The sequence below is a fragment of the Sarcophilus harrisii genome, chromosome 4, assembly GCF_902635505.1.
Source record: "Sarcophilus harrisii chromosome 4, mSarHar1.11, whole genome shotgun sequence".
NCBI lineage: Eukaryota > Metazoa > Chordata > Mammalia > Dasyuromorphia > Dasyuridae > Sarcophilus > Sarcophilus harrisii.
Window position 1 is genome coordinate 350,962,166 of NC_045429.1, and position 19,173 is coordinate 350,981,338.

At 35.7% G+C, this 19,173-nt stretch overlaps 1 protein-coding gene across 1 annotated transcript in view; it reads left to right on the top strand.

Annotated features, from left to right (window-relative positions):
• Positions 1-2,182: 2,182 nt before the first annotated feature.
• VMP1 (vacuole membrane protein 1) overlaps positions 2,183-19,173 on the top strand; it is a 135,954-nt gene continuing 118,963 nt past the window's right edge. The window contains exon 1 of the mRNA XM_031966511.1: positions 2,183-2,302. The gene's annotated coding sequence lies outside the window, so the exon portion shown is untranslated. The remainder of the gene's footprint in view (positions 2,303-19,173) is intronic.

Sequence of the window (19,173 nt, forward strand, 5' to 3'; positions counted from 1 at the left end):
CTATAATATGTACGTGTCATCTCTATATATGACAAATTTCTTGAAAGCCGATATTTTCTTGTTTTGTTTTTGAATCTCCAGTGCTGGAATGGTGTCAGAGGTGCTTAAAACATTATTTGATTCACTCATTGAAGAAGAGACTGAAAGGAACAAGGAACATGTAAAGACATAAATAAGGAGGTGGGAAAGGGAAAGGAAGGCTGGATGGCCAGCCTCAGAAGACCGATTGGGAAATTCAGGAAGACCTATTAGAAGTGAAAGTGAAAAGAGGAAAGAGAAATTAGCTTAAAAAGAGAAGGGGAAGCAACAAGAAGATTATGCCATCATCAATTCTGATGAAGGTGATTCAGATCAATTCCAATAGACTTGATGGAGAGAGCAATTTGCATCTAATGAGAGAGGGTTGTTCTGATTGAATGTAGATCACAACATGGTCTTTTCACCTTTTTTGTTATTTGTTTGCTTTTTGTTTTCTTTCTCTCTTTTTTCTTTTTGTTCTGATTTCTGTTGTGCAGCATGATAAACGTGGAAATTTGTATGGAAGAACTGTACATGTTTAATGTGTATTGGATTACTTGCTGTTTAGGGGAGTGGGTGGAAGAGAGGGACTAAAGTTTGGAACATAAGGTTTTTGCAAGGATGAATGTGACTACAATATTTTGAAAATAAAAAGTGTTGGAATCTTTACAAACTGTTAAGCCATTGGAGTTGATAGAGACAATAATTATCTAATTTGGCATGATTCAATATGATTGATTTGATCTTAGAAGGAGATATTTTGGGCCAGAACTTGAAACAAGGTGCTAAGTACAACTGATAGAAACAATGCTTGTGTTCACACCTTTAGAGAGCTCATAAGTATCTAAGTACTCAATGAAGTTCACATGTTTGGGAGATTTCAGGCTTAGTATGAGATATCTGAATTCTCACCTCCCTTAGGACCAGAGAATACTCTGGGAGATAACCCAGAATCCCTCTCTCTCCAGAAGGAGGAGTTAACCTTTGGGAGATCATATATATACAGGAAGCTCTTAGAGCTGGAGAGAGTTTTCTTGGGAACGTTCCCAGGGGTCTGAGAGTCGGAGAGGAGCACTCTGGAAGAAAGCCTAAAAACCCTATCTTTGAGGCAAGAAAGATTCATTGTATCTTCTACCTTGGTGCTGGCTCGAGTCGAAAGGACAAACCTTTGGATTTGGAGACATTCGGGAGGAGCTCTTAGACCCAAGCGGAGAGATAGGCCTCTGAGCTAACTAGGCTATATTGAAGGACACAATAAAAGGTCTGAACTTTTATCACCTGGCTGTGTTTTGGAAAAAGAAACACCAACAAAAAAGCAATTATTTAAAAAAAAAGAAAGGAGAGAGTGAAGAGAAGGAATAGAAAGAAGGGAGAAAGGCAAGAGAAAAAAGAGAGTGAAAAACGGGCGGGGAAGAAAAGAAAAAAGGACAAAGAAAAAGGGTTAAGGGAGGGGAGAAAAGAAGTGAGAAAAGAGAAGGTGGAGGAAAAAGAAGGGATGAAGAGGAGAGAAGGGAAGTTGAAAGATGGGGAGGAGGAAAGAGAAGGTAAATAAAGAGAAAATGGTTAGAGAAGGGGAGAGGGAAAAAGAGTGAGAAAGGAGAGAAAAGGAATGGATAAATAGAAAGGAAAGGAGGAAAAGGGGGGATGAGAAGAGGGTGTGGAAGGGAAGGAGGTGAGAGAAAGGGAAAGGGAAGAAAAAAGGAGATGGGAAAAAGATGAAAAGGAAAGAAAGGAAAGATTAAAGAGGAGGGGGAGGAGAGAAAGGGAGAGGAGGAAAAAATAAAGAGAGGAGTGAAAGTTAAAATGAAGAGAGGAAAAGTGAAAGAGGGAAATGAGGGAAAGGAGAGGTGACAGAAGTGAGAGAAGAGTGAGAAGGAAAAGCGTAAGGTCAGAGGAAGGAGAAGGAAATGATTGAATAAGGCAGAAAGAACAGGAGATGGGACATCTCCTGAGGTAAAGGGAGGAAGTAAAATTGCGTCTTCTCTTGAGGAAAGGTAGAGCAGAATAGAGGAAAAAGGAAAAGAGAAGCGAAGGGAGAGGAAAAGAGAAGGGACTTTAAGAAAGAGAGGCAGGAGACTGGGAATAGTAAGAGAGGTGGGGGGAGTGGGATGACGTCTGCCTCAGCGGGGGAGGAGGAGGAGTCAGAGGGAAGAAGGGAGGGAAGGCAGGGAAGTGAACCGGAAATGAGGAGGGAAAGTTCCGGTTGGCTCGAGCCCATCAGCGGGTGTGAGAGTCCGTCAGGATCCTCCCGCGGAGTCGGAGCCGGAGCCGGGGCTGCCGCCGGGTACGTACATCAGGGAGGGAACGCGGGAGCGAGCGCCGGGGGCCCGAGTCAGCGGCCGTCCCTCCTGGAGCGCCCTCGGTCTGCGCCGTCTCTCGGGCTCCAGGTGCCAACGCTCCTGGCTTCTCTCCGCTCCTCAGCCGCCGCGGCGGGGCCCCCGAGCCAACGGAGCGGAGACGATCCCGGGGCGGTGGGGAGACGGGGAGAAAGTCACGGGGCACTTCTCTCTCCTGGCGCAGGACACTGCCGCGGCCGCCGCCCCCAGAGCAGCGAGGGTGCCGGCCTGCACGGGCCCCCCAGTCGGAGCCGGCTCGGCTTCCCCGGCTCGCTAATCGGGCCTCTGGGGCTCCTGCTTCAGCCCGGGGCTGGCGGGCAGTTGCCAGCTCCCCCGCGGGCATCGCGGCCTTGGCTGACTCGGATTCCGCGGCCAAAGCCCCTGCGACGTCCGGCTTGGTCTTCTCTCCGCGGACCACTCGCCTCTCCCTCTCCGTCCGTGTTTTCTGTGTCTCTGTCCCCCCCCCTTCCCTCTCATTTCTGTGTGCCCCCACCCCCACCGTTTCCTCTCTCTCTCTTCCCTTTCCTCTCGCCTCCTTTTCATTCTTAGGCTCGATTTAAGAGCAAAGGGGGCTTGTCATCCTCCAGAAACCACCTGTTGGGAAACTATGCTTGGTCCGGAAATCTCAAGAGGCTAGACAAAAAGAGAAGGACCTTTTCTCGCTCCTTGCTGGAATACAGAGGACTTTCCCTTACTCCAAACCCAAATGTATCCATTATTTTTTCTTTTCCTTCCTTAATTCTCACCCAGAGACCGCTCAATCAGTGTCCTTTATAGGAAATTCTTGTCAGTGATTCTGAGACATTTTGCAGTTAAATTACTTTGTCATAAAGAAAAGAGGACTTGGATAGACTTTTTAATATAGTATTATAATAGAAGATTGTGTGTATTGGCCACCCCGATTACTTTTAGCGACTGGAAGTGGGTGGGAGGTGAATGCTAACTATTATGCCTGTATTATTAGCCACAATTTCTATTTCATAGTCAGAAGAACGTTTTCCTTAAAATCTTGATAACATGAGACACCCAGTTGAATGTAAACAGTTTGTGAAGGTGATAGACTGTCCCTTGTTAAGAGTTAAAATTGACATACTTGTTAACTGGTATTTACATATATTTGAATTTTTAACCTCAATTCCACAAGCAAAACAAATTTACATTAATTACTTGCCAGTTTGGGAAAGACAGCTCAAATATTTTTGAGAATTGTGTCTTTTGGCTACAATTGAATGGCTTTCACTACTGAATAGGAGTGGAGATATGTGCTAATTATTGTACCTGCTATTAAGGACAGGTTCTATTACTGCATACATTTTGTGATTCCTGTAGGGAATGGTTTCCTTAAATTTTGAAAGGATGAGACACCCAACTGGATGATAGAGAGTAAAATACATGTACCTGTTAGCTGATGATTACTTCTATTTGGATTTTTAGCTTTAATTTCATTAACAGAGTAAGTATTTTTTTCTCCCTGGAGTAATGTGTATATATGAATCTTCATTACAGTTAAAGAAACTGAGGTGAAAAGAAGTAAGATGACTTTCGGACCTACAGGTCCTACAGGTAGTAAATGACACTGCCATGATTTGAACTCAAGCCTTCTTTTTCCAAATCCATTTCCTTTTCTACCATGCGGAACTATTAATAAGTTTCATTTATTGATTGTGTGTTTAACCAAACTACTTGGGAACTTTTTCTGGGACTTTGATTTCCCTGTTATCAAGTTGGATATTGTTCTTCAAGAGTATCTAGGTGATACTGTGGCTTGAGCACCAGCCTTAAGAGTCTAGAGGATCCGAATTCAAATACAGCCTCAGACACTTACTAGTTGTGTGAAACGTGGACAAATCGCTTAGCCCTATTTCCCTCTGGTCTTCATCCATAAAATGATCTGGAGAAAGAAATGGCAAACCATTCCAGTATCTTTGCCAAGAAAACTCAAATGGATCGAGAAAAGTTGGACATGACTGAAACAATAAAAGAAATAATGTTTTTTCCAGATAACCACTAGACTAGTATTTAATATTAAACCTTTTGTGATTTCTGTGAGTCCCCAATTCTCTCTCATAGGAAAATATTCTTATGCTATTGAGAACATAAAAATGTTATTTTGCTGTTAAAGAATTATCTTTTTCTGTTTGCATGTCAACAGAGCTAATGTTAACTTGTTGAAAGATTTTGTCATATCTTATCATGAAGGATTCTACTGTGGTAGTGCAGAATATTAGTACCTTGGCTCATTTAGGGAGATTCTGTGTCTTGTTGACAGTGTGTTCTTTCACTCCATCTGTAAATAAAGCACTTTTCTGAGGTGACCTTTGCCTTACTTTTCAGTACACACTAAATGGTAGCCAAAAAAATTTGAATGTAATAATATTTAGAACAGGTCATTTTAGTTTATATCTACTAAATTGAAGAATGAATACTGCTTTGCTTCCATTCTTCAGTGAGTTAAAATAATTGCCAATTTGATTATTTTTCCATATTTGTAATATTTATGGTTCTGAGGATCTCTACATATAGGAGAAGCTAATATTTAAGATGTTTGCATATAATTAAGCAGAAGTTTGTAGTAGTCAGAATACCTCATAGAAATAGCAATAGGTATACTGAAGCCAGCTGATTCGTAATGGGGATAGAATCATAAATATTAGACTTTGTAGGAACTTAAAATATCTTTTAATCTAATTTTCTTTTTATATATAAGACCCAGGTAAATGAAGAGAAAAATCAACTCCCAGAGAACTGCCCAACATTAACAGAGTTAATGGAAAAGGCTGATCTTAGAACCCAACTCTCCTGACTTAGCACTGACTATTGAATGTTCTTTTCACTGTGCCTCAGTTGTCAGGTTTTATATGTGGTTAATATGATCTCTATAGTATATGTGAAAATGGTTTCTTTTTCAACTAAAACAAATAAGGAGCACGGTTTTGAAAGTTAATCTGTTGAATTTGTTTTATACTTAAAAAAGAAGAAAAACAAACTGTACACAAGAGTTGGTTTCATGCACTTTTTCTGTTCTTTGATTTTGCAAATGCTCATTTTATTTGATGATGATTGTTAATCTTAGATTCAAAAACAGAAAAGAAAATACTCCCATTTGACTTTTCTCTTTTTAATTTGATGGCATTAAGAATAAAGTCAAGTAGCATTTTCACTGTTTTCGTTGTTGCTTGCTTGCATTTTATTTTTTTTTACTGGTTTTGATTTTCCTTGTGCAGCACAATAATTATATAAATATGTATGCATATATTGGATTTAATATATTTCTACTATGTTTAACATATATTGAACTACTTGCCATCTAGGGGAGGTCATGGGGGAAAGGAAGGAAAATTGGAACACAAGGTTTTGCAAGGGCAAATAATTAAAGAATTGTCCATGCATATGTTTTGAAAATAAAAAGCTTTAATTTAAAAAAAAAAAAAAAAAAGAATAAAGTCAAGTAACTGCCAGGAAAAGACACCTAAACTGGTTGCATTGGACGAAAAATAAAAAAGAGTGCTTTGCTGTAGCTTTCCGAACAGTAATTCTGAATTAATACTTCACTTGCTTTCTAGGTAATACCAAGGAATCTTAATAAACAAAAACATTTGAGGAGGATCATAGATCTAGCACTACAGGCACCCTAAAGGTCATATGTCCAATACCTGAGAAAAAGGCTATATGAATTTCTTGGCATTTCCTCTGAAAAAAACTTCAAAACTGATTTAGTTTGCTATATTGAACACAGGGAATTCTGTGTTTTGTTTTTACTTTTGCTATGGACTTTGCTGTTTCAGGTAAACAAATTATCATTGTATCATAGTTTAAGCATATGGTTTAGTGTCTCTTGATTGAACATCTAAAACATTCTTTTGAATTTATCCTCTTATCTGGAGGTAATCATCTTAAGTTGTAATTTATCTCTAACATTCAGCTCTATTAAGAGCACTCTGAATCAGCAAGCATTTATTAAGAGCATTTCATGTGTTCAGTCCTAAGTATAAAAAGAAATTTTTAAAAAATATTCTCTACCTGCAAGAAATTCACATTCTAATGGTGAATACAACATGCAAATAACTGTAAATATATGAAATACATAATCCAAATGCAAGACAGTGTTGTTAGTCCTTCATTTTTTGAAGAGGACCAATGACATCATAGAGCGATAGCAAGTTAGATTCATGGGTGATTTGAATTTAAGGGAGGCAGAGCTACACATCATCAGGCTCAATCTCTCTTCCAGAGTCATTGAAGTCCAGTGACAAGACTTAAGTCAGAGCAACTGACAGTGGCCTGGGATACAGTGGATGACCTTGGATTTTGATGTCTGACCAATCTCTAAGCGCTCCATAGTGACTGCTTTAACTGCCTTCATGGCTGTGGGAAAAAACTGTTCTCTTTTACCCAATCCACTTGAGGAAGTCTTCATCTGATTAGGATAGACATATCCCAACCCACTGATGGTTTTGTGCTCTGTTACCTTGGTTTAGCCCATCTTCTGAGATAGTTTTACTAGAGCTTGGAGCCACAGGTGAGAGCTGAGTGCCAGATAAACATGAAAAGTGGTTGAGCAAAATGTTTAGCAAGCTCTTACACAGAGGTGCTAGACCTCTAGAACATCCATACACCCCAGTGCAAATGGAAGATTATCTCAGAAAGAAGGCACTAGCAGTGTAGAATGCAGTGCCAGGGAATAGAATGAACAAGGAAAGCCTTGAATGCCACAGTAAAGATTTTAGCTTTTATACAATGTAGTGGGGATTCATTGAAGATTTTTGAACAGGGAAGTGACATAATCAGATGTATACATTAGGCAGATAACATCTTCTTTATTAATCGTTATGTTTAAAATTATTGATAAAATAAAATTTGTTTTGAAGCAGCATAAACTTCCCAGCAAACATACCAGCCTATAAAGTATGTTTTTTTTTTTTTTAACAACAGTTAAGCAAAGCTGCTTAATGGTATGTCACTTGCACTTTTATAGTTTATCAGTTGTAAACTTAAACCTTCTAATGAAGCATTGTCTTTGATCAAATTTCTTTTGACTTAGGTTTTTTTTTTACATTATTGTAGTCATTCTCTTTTTATTCTTTTAAGCAGTTCACTTCATACACATCTTCCCAATGCTTCTTTGAATTCTTCATATTTATCTGCATTATGATATAGTAATATTACATTTATAAATTACAGGATATTCATCTCATAACTATTGGCCATATATTGTGTTTAGGAAGATTACTTTGTCATCTGTGAAGGCTACATTGAGGAAGGGAGAAACTGAAAGACCTATTTGAAGGGTATTATAACTTCAGTCTAACTAAAAGGTACTAGATGCCCAAGAGTGGGAAAGATAAAGGTGGGGAGAAAGAGGATCCATGAAAAAATTATTGTGTCACTGATGTAAGAGAAATGTAAGGCCATTTCTATCCATCAAAATAGCAACAATGACAGACAAGCAAGATGACAAATGTTGATGGGGCTTTTGGAAAACACACATTCATGCATTGAAAATTAATTCTACAACTTTGACTCCCAAGATCTCATTTTCTGTTTGCTTGATTCCTGGGGACCCTTGAGTTTAGGGAAGAAGCCCAGGCCAAACATGTCTTCATCCCTCTTCTGACTATACTACTAGCTCATCTTTCTCTGACATGCTATTGTTCCTACTCTCACTCTCTCTTTACTTTTTCAGATAACTTTTATATATTGTCTTCCTGTTAGGATATAAGCTCCTGAGAAACAAGTAACATCTTTCTTTTTTACTTTTATTTGTGTGTCTAGTACTTAGCACAGTGCTGAAGTCATTAAAGAAACGAAATGTTGAAAAGGTTGACAGACTAGGAAGGGAGGATATCCTGAACTTCAAAGGAGAGAGATAGCATTGATAGTTAGTGGTAGAGTAATGGTCTCAAAATTATAGTAAGGATCAAGGAGTAGGCTGTTTGACGCCTAATGAAAGCTTCGTAAATAAATGTTATTGTGCATACTTTTGTGGCAAGTTTATGGTTTATATAGCTTTCTACTTAATTATTCTATCACCAAGCTTCTGATTGTAGCATCTAGAAATACAGAAATGGAATTTCTGACCTCAAGAAGTTTATGACATATTTGGAGAAACAAGCCATAGTTGTCTTTCTCCTCATTTTATATTTTTAATTGACTATTTTATTGTTGCTATATTGCATTTATTTCCTACAAAGTCTTTCCTGTCTTTGCCCAAAGACCAACTCTTTGTAACAAGAGATTTCAAAACAAAGAAGAAAAACTTTCAGTAAAAACAATTGCTACATTGTCTTGGTCTGACAGTATATACAATTCCCTGCTTCTCTCTCCTCCCTTCCCACAAACTAAAGAATTGATTCTCACTTTTTTGGTCAGAATGTTTTAAAATTGTATTTTATTTTAGCTCTTAGAATAAACCCTAAGTCTGCTGCCACCTATGTGAACTTAGGGAACTCCGTTATCTCCCTGGGACTCATTTCTTCATTGTTTCTTCATTGTAAATGAGAGGGTTGGACTCTGATCTTTGAGTTCCTTTCTACTCTAAATCCTATTAACTTTGCAAATATTTCTGTATATTTATTGTGGGTAAGCATATTTATGTAAAACATTTAGTTCCAAAAGAACTAAAAAGATAGGTCATTTTAGGTATAGGATTTATTATTTTTTTAAAGCAAAACTGCGAACCAAAACGGCATAGGGAAAAGTATGCATATTTGCCAGGGATAGATTTAATTGAACAGTTATAGATCTGTGACCCTATGAACATTTTTTCTCCTCAATTTTGTTGAGAACTTTGTACTTTTGAAATTTGAATATTTCTTGAAATTTTGCATGTTTAGAATTATTGGCTTGGCATTTTTATTCACAGATTTGCATACAGACAAACTTTCAGGTGTTGTAGGGGAAGGAAATTACACTGCAGGAGAATGATGAATGAGTAATTGAAGAGTAAGTATAATTTAACTAGCAAAGACTATTCTTTCTTGAATTTTGACAGTGAGACCATTTTCCCTCAAATTTTGTTTGGTGAGGGTAGGGAAAAGAGAACAAGAACTTAAAGGGATGACTGGGTCCTAGATTTTTTTTTAGAATAGGCAAAGATCTCAGCATTATTTGTAGGCAAAAAACTAAAAGAAGAAGATAAAAAGAGAGAAGGAATGCTCTGTGGAAGGCTTTTAAAATCTTAAAACCCTGTACACCTGTTTTCCTTGATTGCCATTGTTGTTAGAGTTTACATGAAGATAAAGTACTTAATGTCATTCCACATAAAACTCTGCTGACCACCACTAAATGGTAATTTTCTTTAATTTTTATAAAGAGTACATAAAGGAATCTTTGAGATTCCTCCTAAATTTGAACCACCATGGACTGTTGTTATATACTGATAAAGTTTGACCAGAAAGTTATATGAACATATAATCTCAAATGCACAAAAAAAGGAAGCATTTATTTTAAAAAAAAATTTTTTTTTATCATTAAAGCTTTTTATTTACAAATACATGCATACATGGGTAATTTTTCCAACATTGACCCTTGCATAACCTTTCATTCCAAATTTTCCCCTCCTCTCCACCCCTTTCCCTAGATGACAGTCCAATATATCTTAAATATATTGAAATACATATTAGACCCAATATATGTATACATGTTTATACAATTATCTTGTTGCACAAGAAAAATCAGATCAAGAAGGAAGAAAAAGAAAAGCTGAGAAAGAAAACAAAATGCAAGCAAATAACAGAGAGAGTGAAAATGCTATATTGTGGTCCATACTCTGTTCCCATGGTTCTCTCTATGGATGTAGACGGCTGTCTTCATCACTGCACAAGTGGAACTGGTTTGAATCATTTCAGTGTTGAAGACAGCCACATCCATCAGAACTGATCATCATATAGTCTTGTTGTTGCCATGTACAATGAATTCCTGGTTCTTTTCATTTCACTTAGCATCAGTTCACAAAGGTCTCTCCAAGTCTCTCTGAAATCATCCTGCTGGTCATTTTTTACAGAACAATAGTATTCCATAGCATTCAATTATCATAACTTATTCAGCCATTCTCCAGCTGATGGGCATCCACTCAGTTTCCATTTTGTTGCCACTACAAAAAGGGCTGCCACAGACATTTTTGCACATGTGGATCCCTTTCCCTCCTTTAAGATCTCTTTGGGATATAGGTCCAGTAGAAACACTGCTGGATCAAAGGATATGCACAGTTTGATAACTTTTTGAGCATAGTTCTAAACTACTCTCTGTAATGGTTGGATTCGTTCACAGTTCCACCAACAATGTATCAGTGTCCCAATTTTCCCACATCCCCTCCAGTGTTTGTCATTATCTTTTCCTGTCATCTTAGCCAATCTGACAGGTGGGTAGTAGTATCTCAGAGTTGTCTTAATTTGCATTTCTCTGATCAATAGTGATTTGGAGCACCTTTTCTTTTTTCTTTTTTTTTTTTTTATTAGTCATATCTCAATTTATTTAGAAGGAAATTATAATTTTTCAAGTACATGTGTATCTACAAAAATATTAAATATATATTATTATGAATTAGATATATAATGAGATATATAGAGAGATGACAAGCATATCTGATATGAGGGCTTGCTAAGGCTTTTGGGGAGCTGCTCATCAGCTTTTGTGTCCACTTTTTCATCTCACCTGTGACCTATAGCATGAGTGGCAGCCAAACTAAAGAATAAACCAGGTTGAAGGTAACTGACAAGTCCCCAAACTGCAAGTTATAGGAGGATGTCTACTCTAAGACATCCCCCAGCACAATGGGCAGATGGAAGAATTTGTTCAATGGCAGCTGAAGGAAGTTCTATGCAGTGCTTAGAACTTGGTTAGGCATCAAAGACACTAAGATCATCCACTGCATGACTTTTGTCCTGCTTTGATGACTCAGGAAGAGAGTGTAAAGCTAATGACTTTGTTCAACTCTGCCTCACTTGAATCCAACTCGTGTACAAATTAAGGCATCACCCTGTGATGTCATTGGTTCTTTTGAAAAGAAACGACAAACAGCTACAAGAAGAAGGTATTTCAGATACATTACTGTAAATATGCAGTAATAATGTTATCAATTTTTTAAAATTGTGGAGCACCTTTTCATGTGGCTACAAATAGTTTCAATTTCTTCATCTGAAAATTGTTTTTATCCTTTGACCATTTATCAAGTGGAGAATGGCTTGAACTATCATAAATTTGAGTCAGTTATATATTTTAGAAAGGAGACCTTTATCAGATCCTTTGGATGTAAAAATGTTTTCCCAGTTTATTAAAAGGAAGCATTTATTAAACCATTCCTGTGTTCCAGTTACTATGGATGCAGAGACATAAATGAAATAGTTCCTGCTCTCAAGAAGATTACATTCTTTCAAGGGAAATTATACATATATGTATAAGTATATAGAGCATGATGCTAATTTTAAGTGAAATACTAGCAGCTAGAGAAATCAGGAAAGGTTTCATATAGCAGATGACACTGAAACAGAACTTTTGAATAGAGATTCTAGAATGTATAACAAAGGAGTCCATTGAACCTAAATGATTTGAGAGATGGATTAGGAAGAGGAACCCAACAGTGGAAACAGAATTTTTTTAAAGGGAATTATTAGGAATTAAAATGTCTTATTTATTAGAATACTTTTGAATTACTGAAAGAAGTTCAACTATGTCAGATAGAATGCAGAATAAACCAGATAACAGTGGACTTACCTTAAAAAATTTATTTAGCCATCTATGAATTGTCTTGTAGGCTAGTTAAAACTGACATTCCTCCCTTACTCTCCACTTCACATCATGCCCCTAACTCTGGGGGACAAATTGAAGGATCTTCTCACACTATGTATTAAGTTATAAGTAATTTGTATGTCTGGTATTTTCCTTGTAAGATTTTAAGCTCCTCTGAGGTCGACTGTTTTTTGTATTCCCTTGTAACATTTTGTATAATGTACTCAGCAAATGTTTGTTGATGAATGATACAAAGACAAGTAAATTTAAATAAACACATAAATGTTAAGTTAATCTTCTGACACAGGTTAAGAACAAAGAACACAGACCATTACCAACAATGGATAATAATAGCTTATTCATAGATTCATAAAATTTAGAGCAAAAAGGGAGCTTAACTATCATCTAGCAAAAGTTCTCTTTTAATAGAACATCCAGAGAAAACCCCAGTCTCTTTGTTGGAAGTGATTTTGTGATTTTGTTTGTTTTCCTAAGCATGATTTGGCAGCAAGGTGGCAGTGGATAAAACACTGTTCCTAAAGTCAGGAAGATCTGAATTCCAATATGACCCCAGATACTTCCTAGCTATGTGGCCCTGGGCAACTCAACCTCTTTTGCCTCAGTTTCCTCCTCTGTAAATTGAACTGGAGAAGAAATAGGTAAACCATTCCAATATCTTTGCCAAAAAAAACCCCAAATGGGGTCATGAAGAGTTGGACACAACTGAACAATAAATATTAAAATTAATTTGTATTTCTTGAATGTGAACTGATAATGGTTGTTGTTTGTCCTCCTTTCTTGAAGAGAGTCATAATATCAGGGAGGATGCCATGACATGCAAGTGAATTGAATTGAAGGGAAGGAGGGACATGCAAGGTCAACTGCCTCATTTTCTCCTACAGAGTCATTTGAATTCTGTGGCCAGATACAGATCAAGATAACAAGAGACGACTCTGGATGAAACAGGAGGAGCTTTTTTTATTTGTTTTATGTTTTTTGTTTTTAAGCTGAGGCCTTCAACAGTTTGACTGAGGCCATACCTATTCAGTGATTATGGCTAGATAGCAATTGAAGTTAAGAATTTCCCCTTTGACCTAGTCCAGAAAATGAAGTTAAAAAAGACTCAGGATGATGAACTGGAGAAGCCATGATGAAATTAAAACTGCTCCAGATAAGCCACATAAATATAATCTAGAGTTAACTATATTGAGTATGATTAAAAAGCTAATTTTATGTCATGGTTAGTGAAGACTAATTTTTAAAAAAACTTTTTAATTGAATGTTTAAATGTTGAAAACAAGATATTGAGAATGTTATCTGAACCAGAGTAGAGAGTGGCTCTAGGAGTGGAGAATCTGATGAGATTTACTTGGTAGTTAAGAGAGATATAAAGATACGTAAGCAAAGAATAAAAAAAAGAAAGAAAGAAAAAATCAGGTTCAGGACATAGTCCACCCCAACTCCTTCTTTTTAGAAAAAAGCAAACAGGACCAGAAATATGACTTTCTCTGGGTCACCCAAGAAGTAGCAGATTGAGGATTCAAATTCGGTTCTCCCAGTTCTAGATTTAGTCTTCATAGATTGATCAACTGTTGTAGTGGAAGTTGCTAGTAGCCTCATGAGCCTTAGTTTTGCTTGAGGATAATTGAAGGTGGCTTTCGCCATTGTTTGTTTTTTAACATTAAAAGGCAAATTGTTGAAGACAGGTTTTCATCTTGTGAAAGTACAAATTCAGAATTTTTTTTCTACCAAAATAAAATACTTAAACAAAAGCGTATGATCAAGTATTTAAAAAAAAAATCCTTTCCTGGTTCTTATTGCTCACCCCAATACAAATTTTGTCTCTAGATGCTTTTGTTTTATTTGGTTCTAAGTAATTTTTGCTGGAAAACATTTGACTTAAGTAGAAGATAAAATTGGAACAGTGACTTATTTCACTAAATGGAAATTTGTGGTGCTTTTTATGTAATATTATATATATATATACATATATATATATATTACTTGTATTTAGTGAGATTAAATAAATTTGGTGGAACATTTTTGTTCAAGAATATACTAGTGTAATACCTATTTATGATGAGATCTATGAGAGAATGAGTGCTTTTAAGATGTGCCCTAATTTGGGAATTTAATTGAGTAGTTCCCCTGAGGTTTATTTATTTATTTTTTTTTTGAAGATCAAAAAAAAAGAATATATATATATATATATATATACCACTAAAATCATTTTTCTTATGAAAAGTCATTAACCTTCAGAAAAAAAATTATAGAAGTGACACAGAAAGGTGTAAAAAGAAATGCTAATCTAAAAGAGTCAGATGATCTAGTATTCTGATCTTGCCTAAAGTAATTGAATTTTGTCTTTATCTCTCAGCACTGATAAAAAAACTCCAGTGAACTGGATTTATTTTTTTTTTTTTTTATGTTTCTAGACACTGTTTACAGTTGTTTTATTGAAACCTACAACTACCATATATACTCATAGGAGCTAAATAGATTAATAGCAGTGGTCTGTTCAACCTCATTCTTCCACAAGATTAGAATTTTTTTGTTCCTTGTATCCAAGTAGTATGAGGATGTGGGGAGAAGGAAATTTAGTATAAAATACTCTAAAATTTAATCTGCATAATTAACATTTTTCCCATCACTTTCTTAAATTCCTAGATTATCAACAAATGAAGACTTGATTTGTAGTTTGTTGGTCTCCTACCTGTAAATGCTCACACTGAAAATTTAACATTCTCAGTTGTTTGTTTTGCATGGAATAGCATATATCCTTGTGGCCATGATTTGAGTTTGATCTTGTTTAGTAACCTTTCTTGAAATTTTCTGGTTGTCTTTGTTTATTTCAGTTTTACTTTAAGTGCTATTAAAATAATGATAGGTTAAAGATTAAATACACTGGTTGAACTTTAGAAGCCCATACAAATTGTTATTCTGATTGTTGAATAGTTAGTATATTGCTGGTGTCACAAAACTTAATGATAACAGTGATAACATTCATTACCTTAGTTTGCTGACGCTGTTCTACATGAACAGGAATTTTTCTTTTTAATAAAAAAGATGATTTAATGTTCGTTTGGTTTCTTTTGAAAAAAAAAAAAGAAAAAATAATAATTGTTTATAAACTTAACAAAAGTACCCAGTGTTTGATTTCATTTTGAAAGTATAATATGTAAGTTAAGAATAAATCCATGATTATGTAACCAAAACAGTATCTTTAGCTCTTAATTCTTTTTTCCTTTTTCCTTTTACACCATGGCCTTATCTAATAATGGTAATACTAGTAAGGGAATTGAAAAATGACTGCTATAAAATATACACTATCACAACAGATTTTAAAAGCTTTTGTTTTTTTTCTTTATAATTAAATTCTTCAAAAGTACAGAATTTCGAATTGGAAGCCCTTAAGGACCTTTTAGGGAACACAATATGTACATAAAGTACCTCTCTAGCCAACTACTAGCTGGACAGATTTATTTATTTATTTATTGGGAAGAATTCTTGTTGGATGACTAGGATGGAAGTGGATTTCTTTGACAAAGAGATCTAACTCAGTTTCAATTAATCAAGAATGAACAGAAGCAGCTACACCCAAAGAAAGAACACTGGGAAATGAATGTAAACTGCTTGCATTTTTGTTTTTCTTCCCAGGTTATTTTTACCTTCTGAATCCAATTCTTCCTGTGCAACAAGTGAACTGTTCGGTTCTGCACACATATATTGTATCTAGGATACACTGTGACATTTAACTTGTATGGGATTGCTTGTCATCTGGGGGAGGGGGTGAAGGGAAGGAGGGGAGAAGTCGGAACAGAAGTGAGTGCAAGGGATAATGTTGTAAAAAAAACTACCCAGACATGGGCTCTGTCAATTAAACGTTTTTTTTTTTTTTTTTATTTTAAAAAAAGATAGAATAAAGGAAGAATAGGAAAGTATCTCTAGAATCAATTTCTATTTTTGATTTCTCTAATTGTTAGAAAATTTTTGTTATGTGTAAGGAGTAAGGGAGTGATTATAAAGGGAATTATTTTTTACTTTTGATATTACTGTATCTAGGGCCATCTCCAGTCATCTTGATCTATATATGGCCACTGGACCTAGATGATTCTGGAGGAGAAAGTGAAGCAGGTGACCTTGCACAGCCCTTCCTCAGTTCATTGCAACTCACTTGCATGTCATGACATCAACTCCCTGATATCATGGGCCTCCTTGAGAACAAAGGACTAACAACAATTAAGACTTTACATTTATACCATATAGTGCATATAGATAGGAATTTACAAATTATTTCTTCCATTAGAATAGGAACTTGAGATAAAGGGACATATTTTTGCCTTTGTTGGTATCTCTAAGAACTTAGCACAGTATCTGAAAGATAGGAAGTATTTAATAAATGTTTGCTACTCCTGCTGGAATGCTAAAAGAACATTGGGTTCTCTTCCTGATTTGTCTGTGTGACCTTGGGCAGTAAAAGCCTTAACTTTTTTGTGGTTTCAGGTTCTTAATTTGTAAAATGAGAATGCTGGTTTAGGTGATTGTTATTTAGGATCTCTTAAGACATTCTGTGGTCTATATTATTATCCCTGGTTTAAATGTATAGAGCAGTAATAGGCTTGATCGGCTCCCATGTTTTTAATTGTAATCTCTTTGAGGATTCTCATATCTACTTATCTAGCACTAATCTCCAGCCTCAAATTTCCAAACAGCCTATTAGACATCTCAAACTAGATGTCCTATTGACATCTTAAATTTACCTTGTCCCAAATTGAACTCCCTATGTTCCTCCCCCACTTCCTAAAGTCTTCCCTTCTTAATTTTCTTATGACTTGTTGAGGGCACTGCTTCCTCCCAATCTCAAGGCTTAAGTGTCATAAATTCTGAGTGTCATATTCTACTCCCTCACCTCTTCCCCAACATTTTTCCAATCCTAATACTCTTATCCTGTGAAACTGGTAATACTCTGGTATAAACTTTCAACACCTGGAACCTATTGTTCCTGGACCATTGCAATAAGCTTCTGATTGGCCTCCTTGGCTCAAGTCTCTAACCAGTCCAGGTCATCCTTCACCCAGCTGTCAAAATTGATGTATTTAAAGCACTTCTGATCATGCCATTCCTCTATTCAGTAAATTCCATTGACTTCCTGTCACCTCCAGGATCAAACACTAAGTCCTCTGTTTGGCTTTTGAAGCCCTTCATAAACTGCCTTTTCCCTATCTTTCCAGTCTTCTTTCATCTTACCTCCATTTACTTTGTAATATTAGAAACACTAACTTCCTTGCTTTCCTTTGCACAAGACACTCCATTTCTCAACTGAGCATTTTTAACTTTCTGGTCCCCATGCCTAGATTGTTATTCTTCCTGTCTCCTGTTTTCCTCAGCTTCTTTCAAGTCCCTGCTAAAATCTCACTCCTACAAGATTTTCCAGATCCTTCTTAATGCTAATGCCTTCCTTCTATTGATTATTTCCATTTATTCTGTATATAACTTCTTTATATATAATTTTTTATCTATTGCCTTCCCTATCCCTAATAGATACTAAGCTTTTTGAGAGCAAGGACTGTTTTTCATTGGAGATAATCAATTATTGTTGGCTGATTGACTAATAAGTCAGTTAGCTTGTATCAGTTATTGGTGAATAATGTGCAGTTTATGTCGTTGAGATCACAAAGGTCTCATGGAGGTCAAAAAGACCACAAATTTTAACTACATCATTTTAAATGTTTTAAAATTTAAATATCTTATTTCAAATATTAAAATATATTACTTACATTTTATATTAAATTTTTTTGGAAGTTGTATATACTGCTTAATGCCAGAGCCAAACAAAGGCAAAATAATAAAATAATAAAAGTTTGTTTTCGGTGCCAATATAACCTTTCCCCACCCCCCTAAACTTAATTTCCTAAATTATATTCTTTTTACAATGTCCAATTGAATAAATAAACTAATTTTATCTATAGAACTGTCCAGTTTATCATTGTTTGGGGATTTACAAATGTTGCAGCTGTGTTAGACTAGAATTGAGAAATTGTGTTCATAGTTCTAGATATTCAACTTACAAAGAACCTTTTGTGAATTCATTTTAGTAGTTCTATACGCATTTCATTCTGAAATAGAGAAAAAAAGTATATCTTGTCATTTCTACTTTTTAAAGCTACTGGTTACAGCCTCTGGCTTGAGCATTCTTTGTTTTTTAGATAAATTCTTAAAATAAGAATTCTTTCATTTAAATTGTGCTTCTGCTATTTTTTTCTTTTGTTATCTTCTCCATTACACTGCTTATGCTTATATTATTATGCTTATAAATATGATTATGCTTATTATTATTATTGCTTATTATTATTATATGATTATGCTTATAAATAATGTAACCATCTTTTTTTATATAGAAGAAGCTCAGATAACACTTAAAGGTACCACTAAAAATCCCTTATTTCAAAGTACTGTATGTCAGTTATTATCTAGCAACCTATCTGGATTGGCAAGCATACTAACATAACACCTGTGTATGTATTTGTGTTATTCTAGAAGTTTAGACAAAATGTGGGAGCTCATATGGACTTTAAGAGTATCTCTTCTAGATCTCAGTATCTAGCTATGTAGTTCTATATGCATAGCCTTCGTTGTTCTAGAGTCACCTGAATTCTCAATAGGGAAATTAGGTTACCCTTCATTCCAACACCACCTCTAATTAACAGTTCCTAATTATAGAGTTGATAATAATTTACATGGTTATGAGCTTGAAGTCTACTATTGCTCTCCATGTACAAATCCAGTATGGAACAAGTAGTTTATCATACATAGAAGAGAGAATACTATGCAATAAAGAATCAGAACAGTATAACAAAATTAAGGAACTTTACAACTACTACATTCAGTTGGAAGCCATATTAATACTTACCCTCACTATTACAGAATAGAAAGATAAATAGATAGATATTTATCTATCTAGATAGATAGGTAAGCCAACCTAGTTGAAGTAGCAAGGCATACTGAGATAGACATAGAAAGTGCCATATGCCAGGCAAGTCAAAGAACCATCACCACCACCAATTTGACCACCCTATCTCTTTAGACTTTGAAG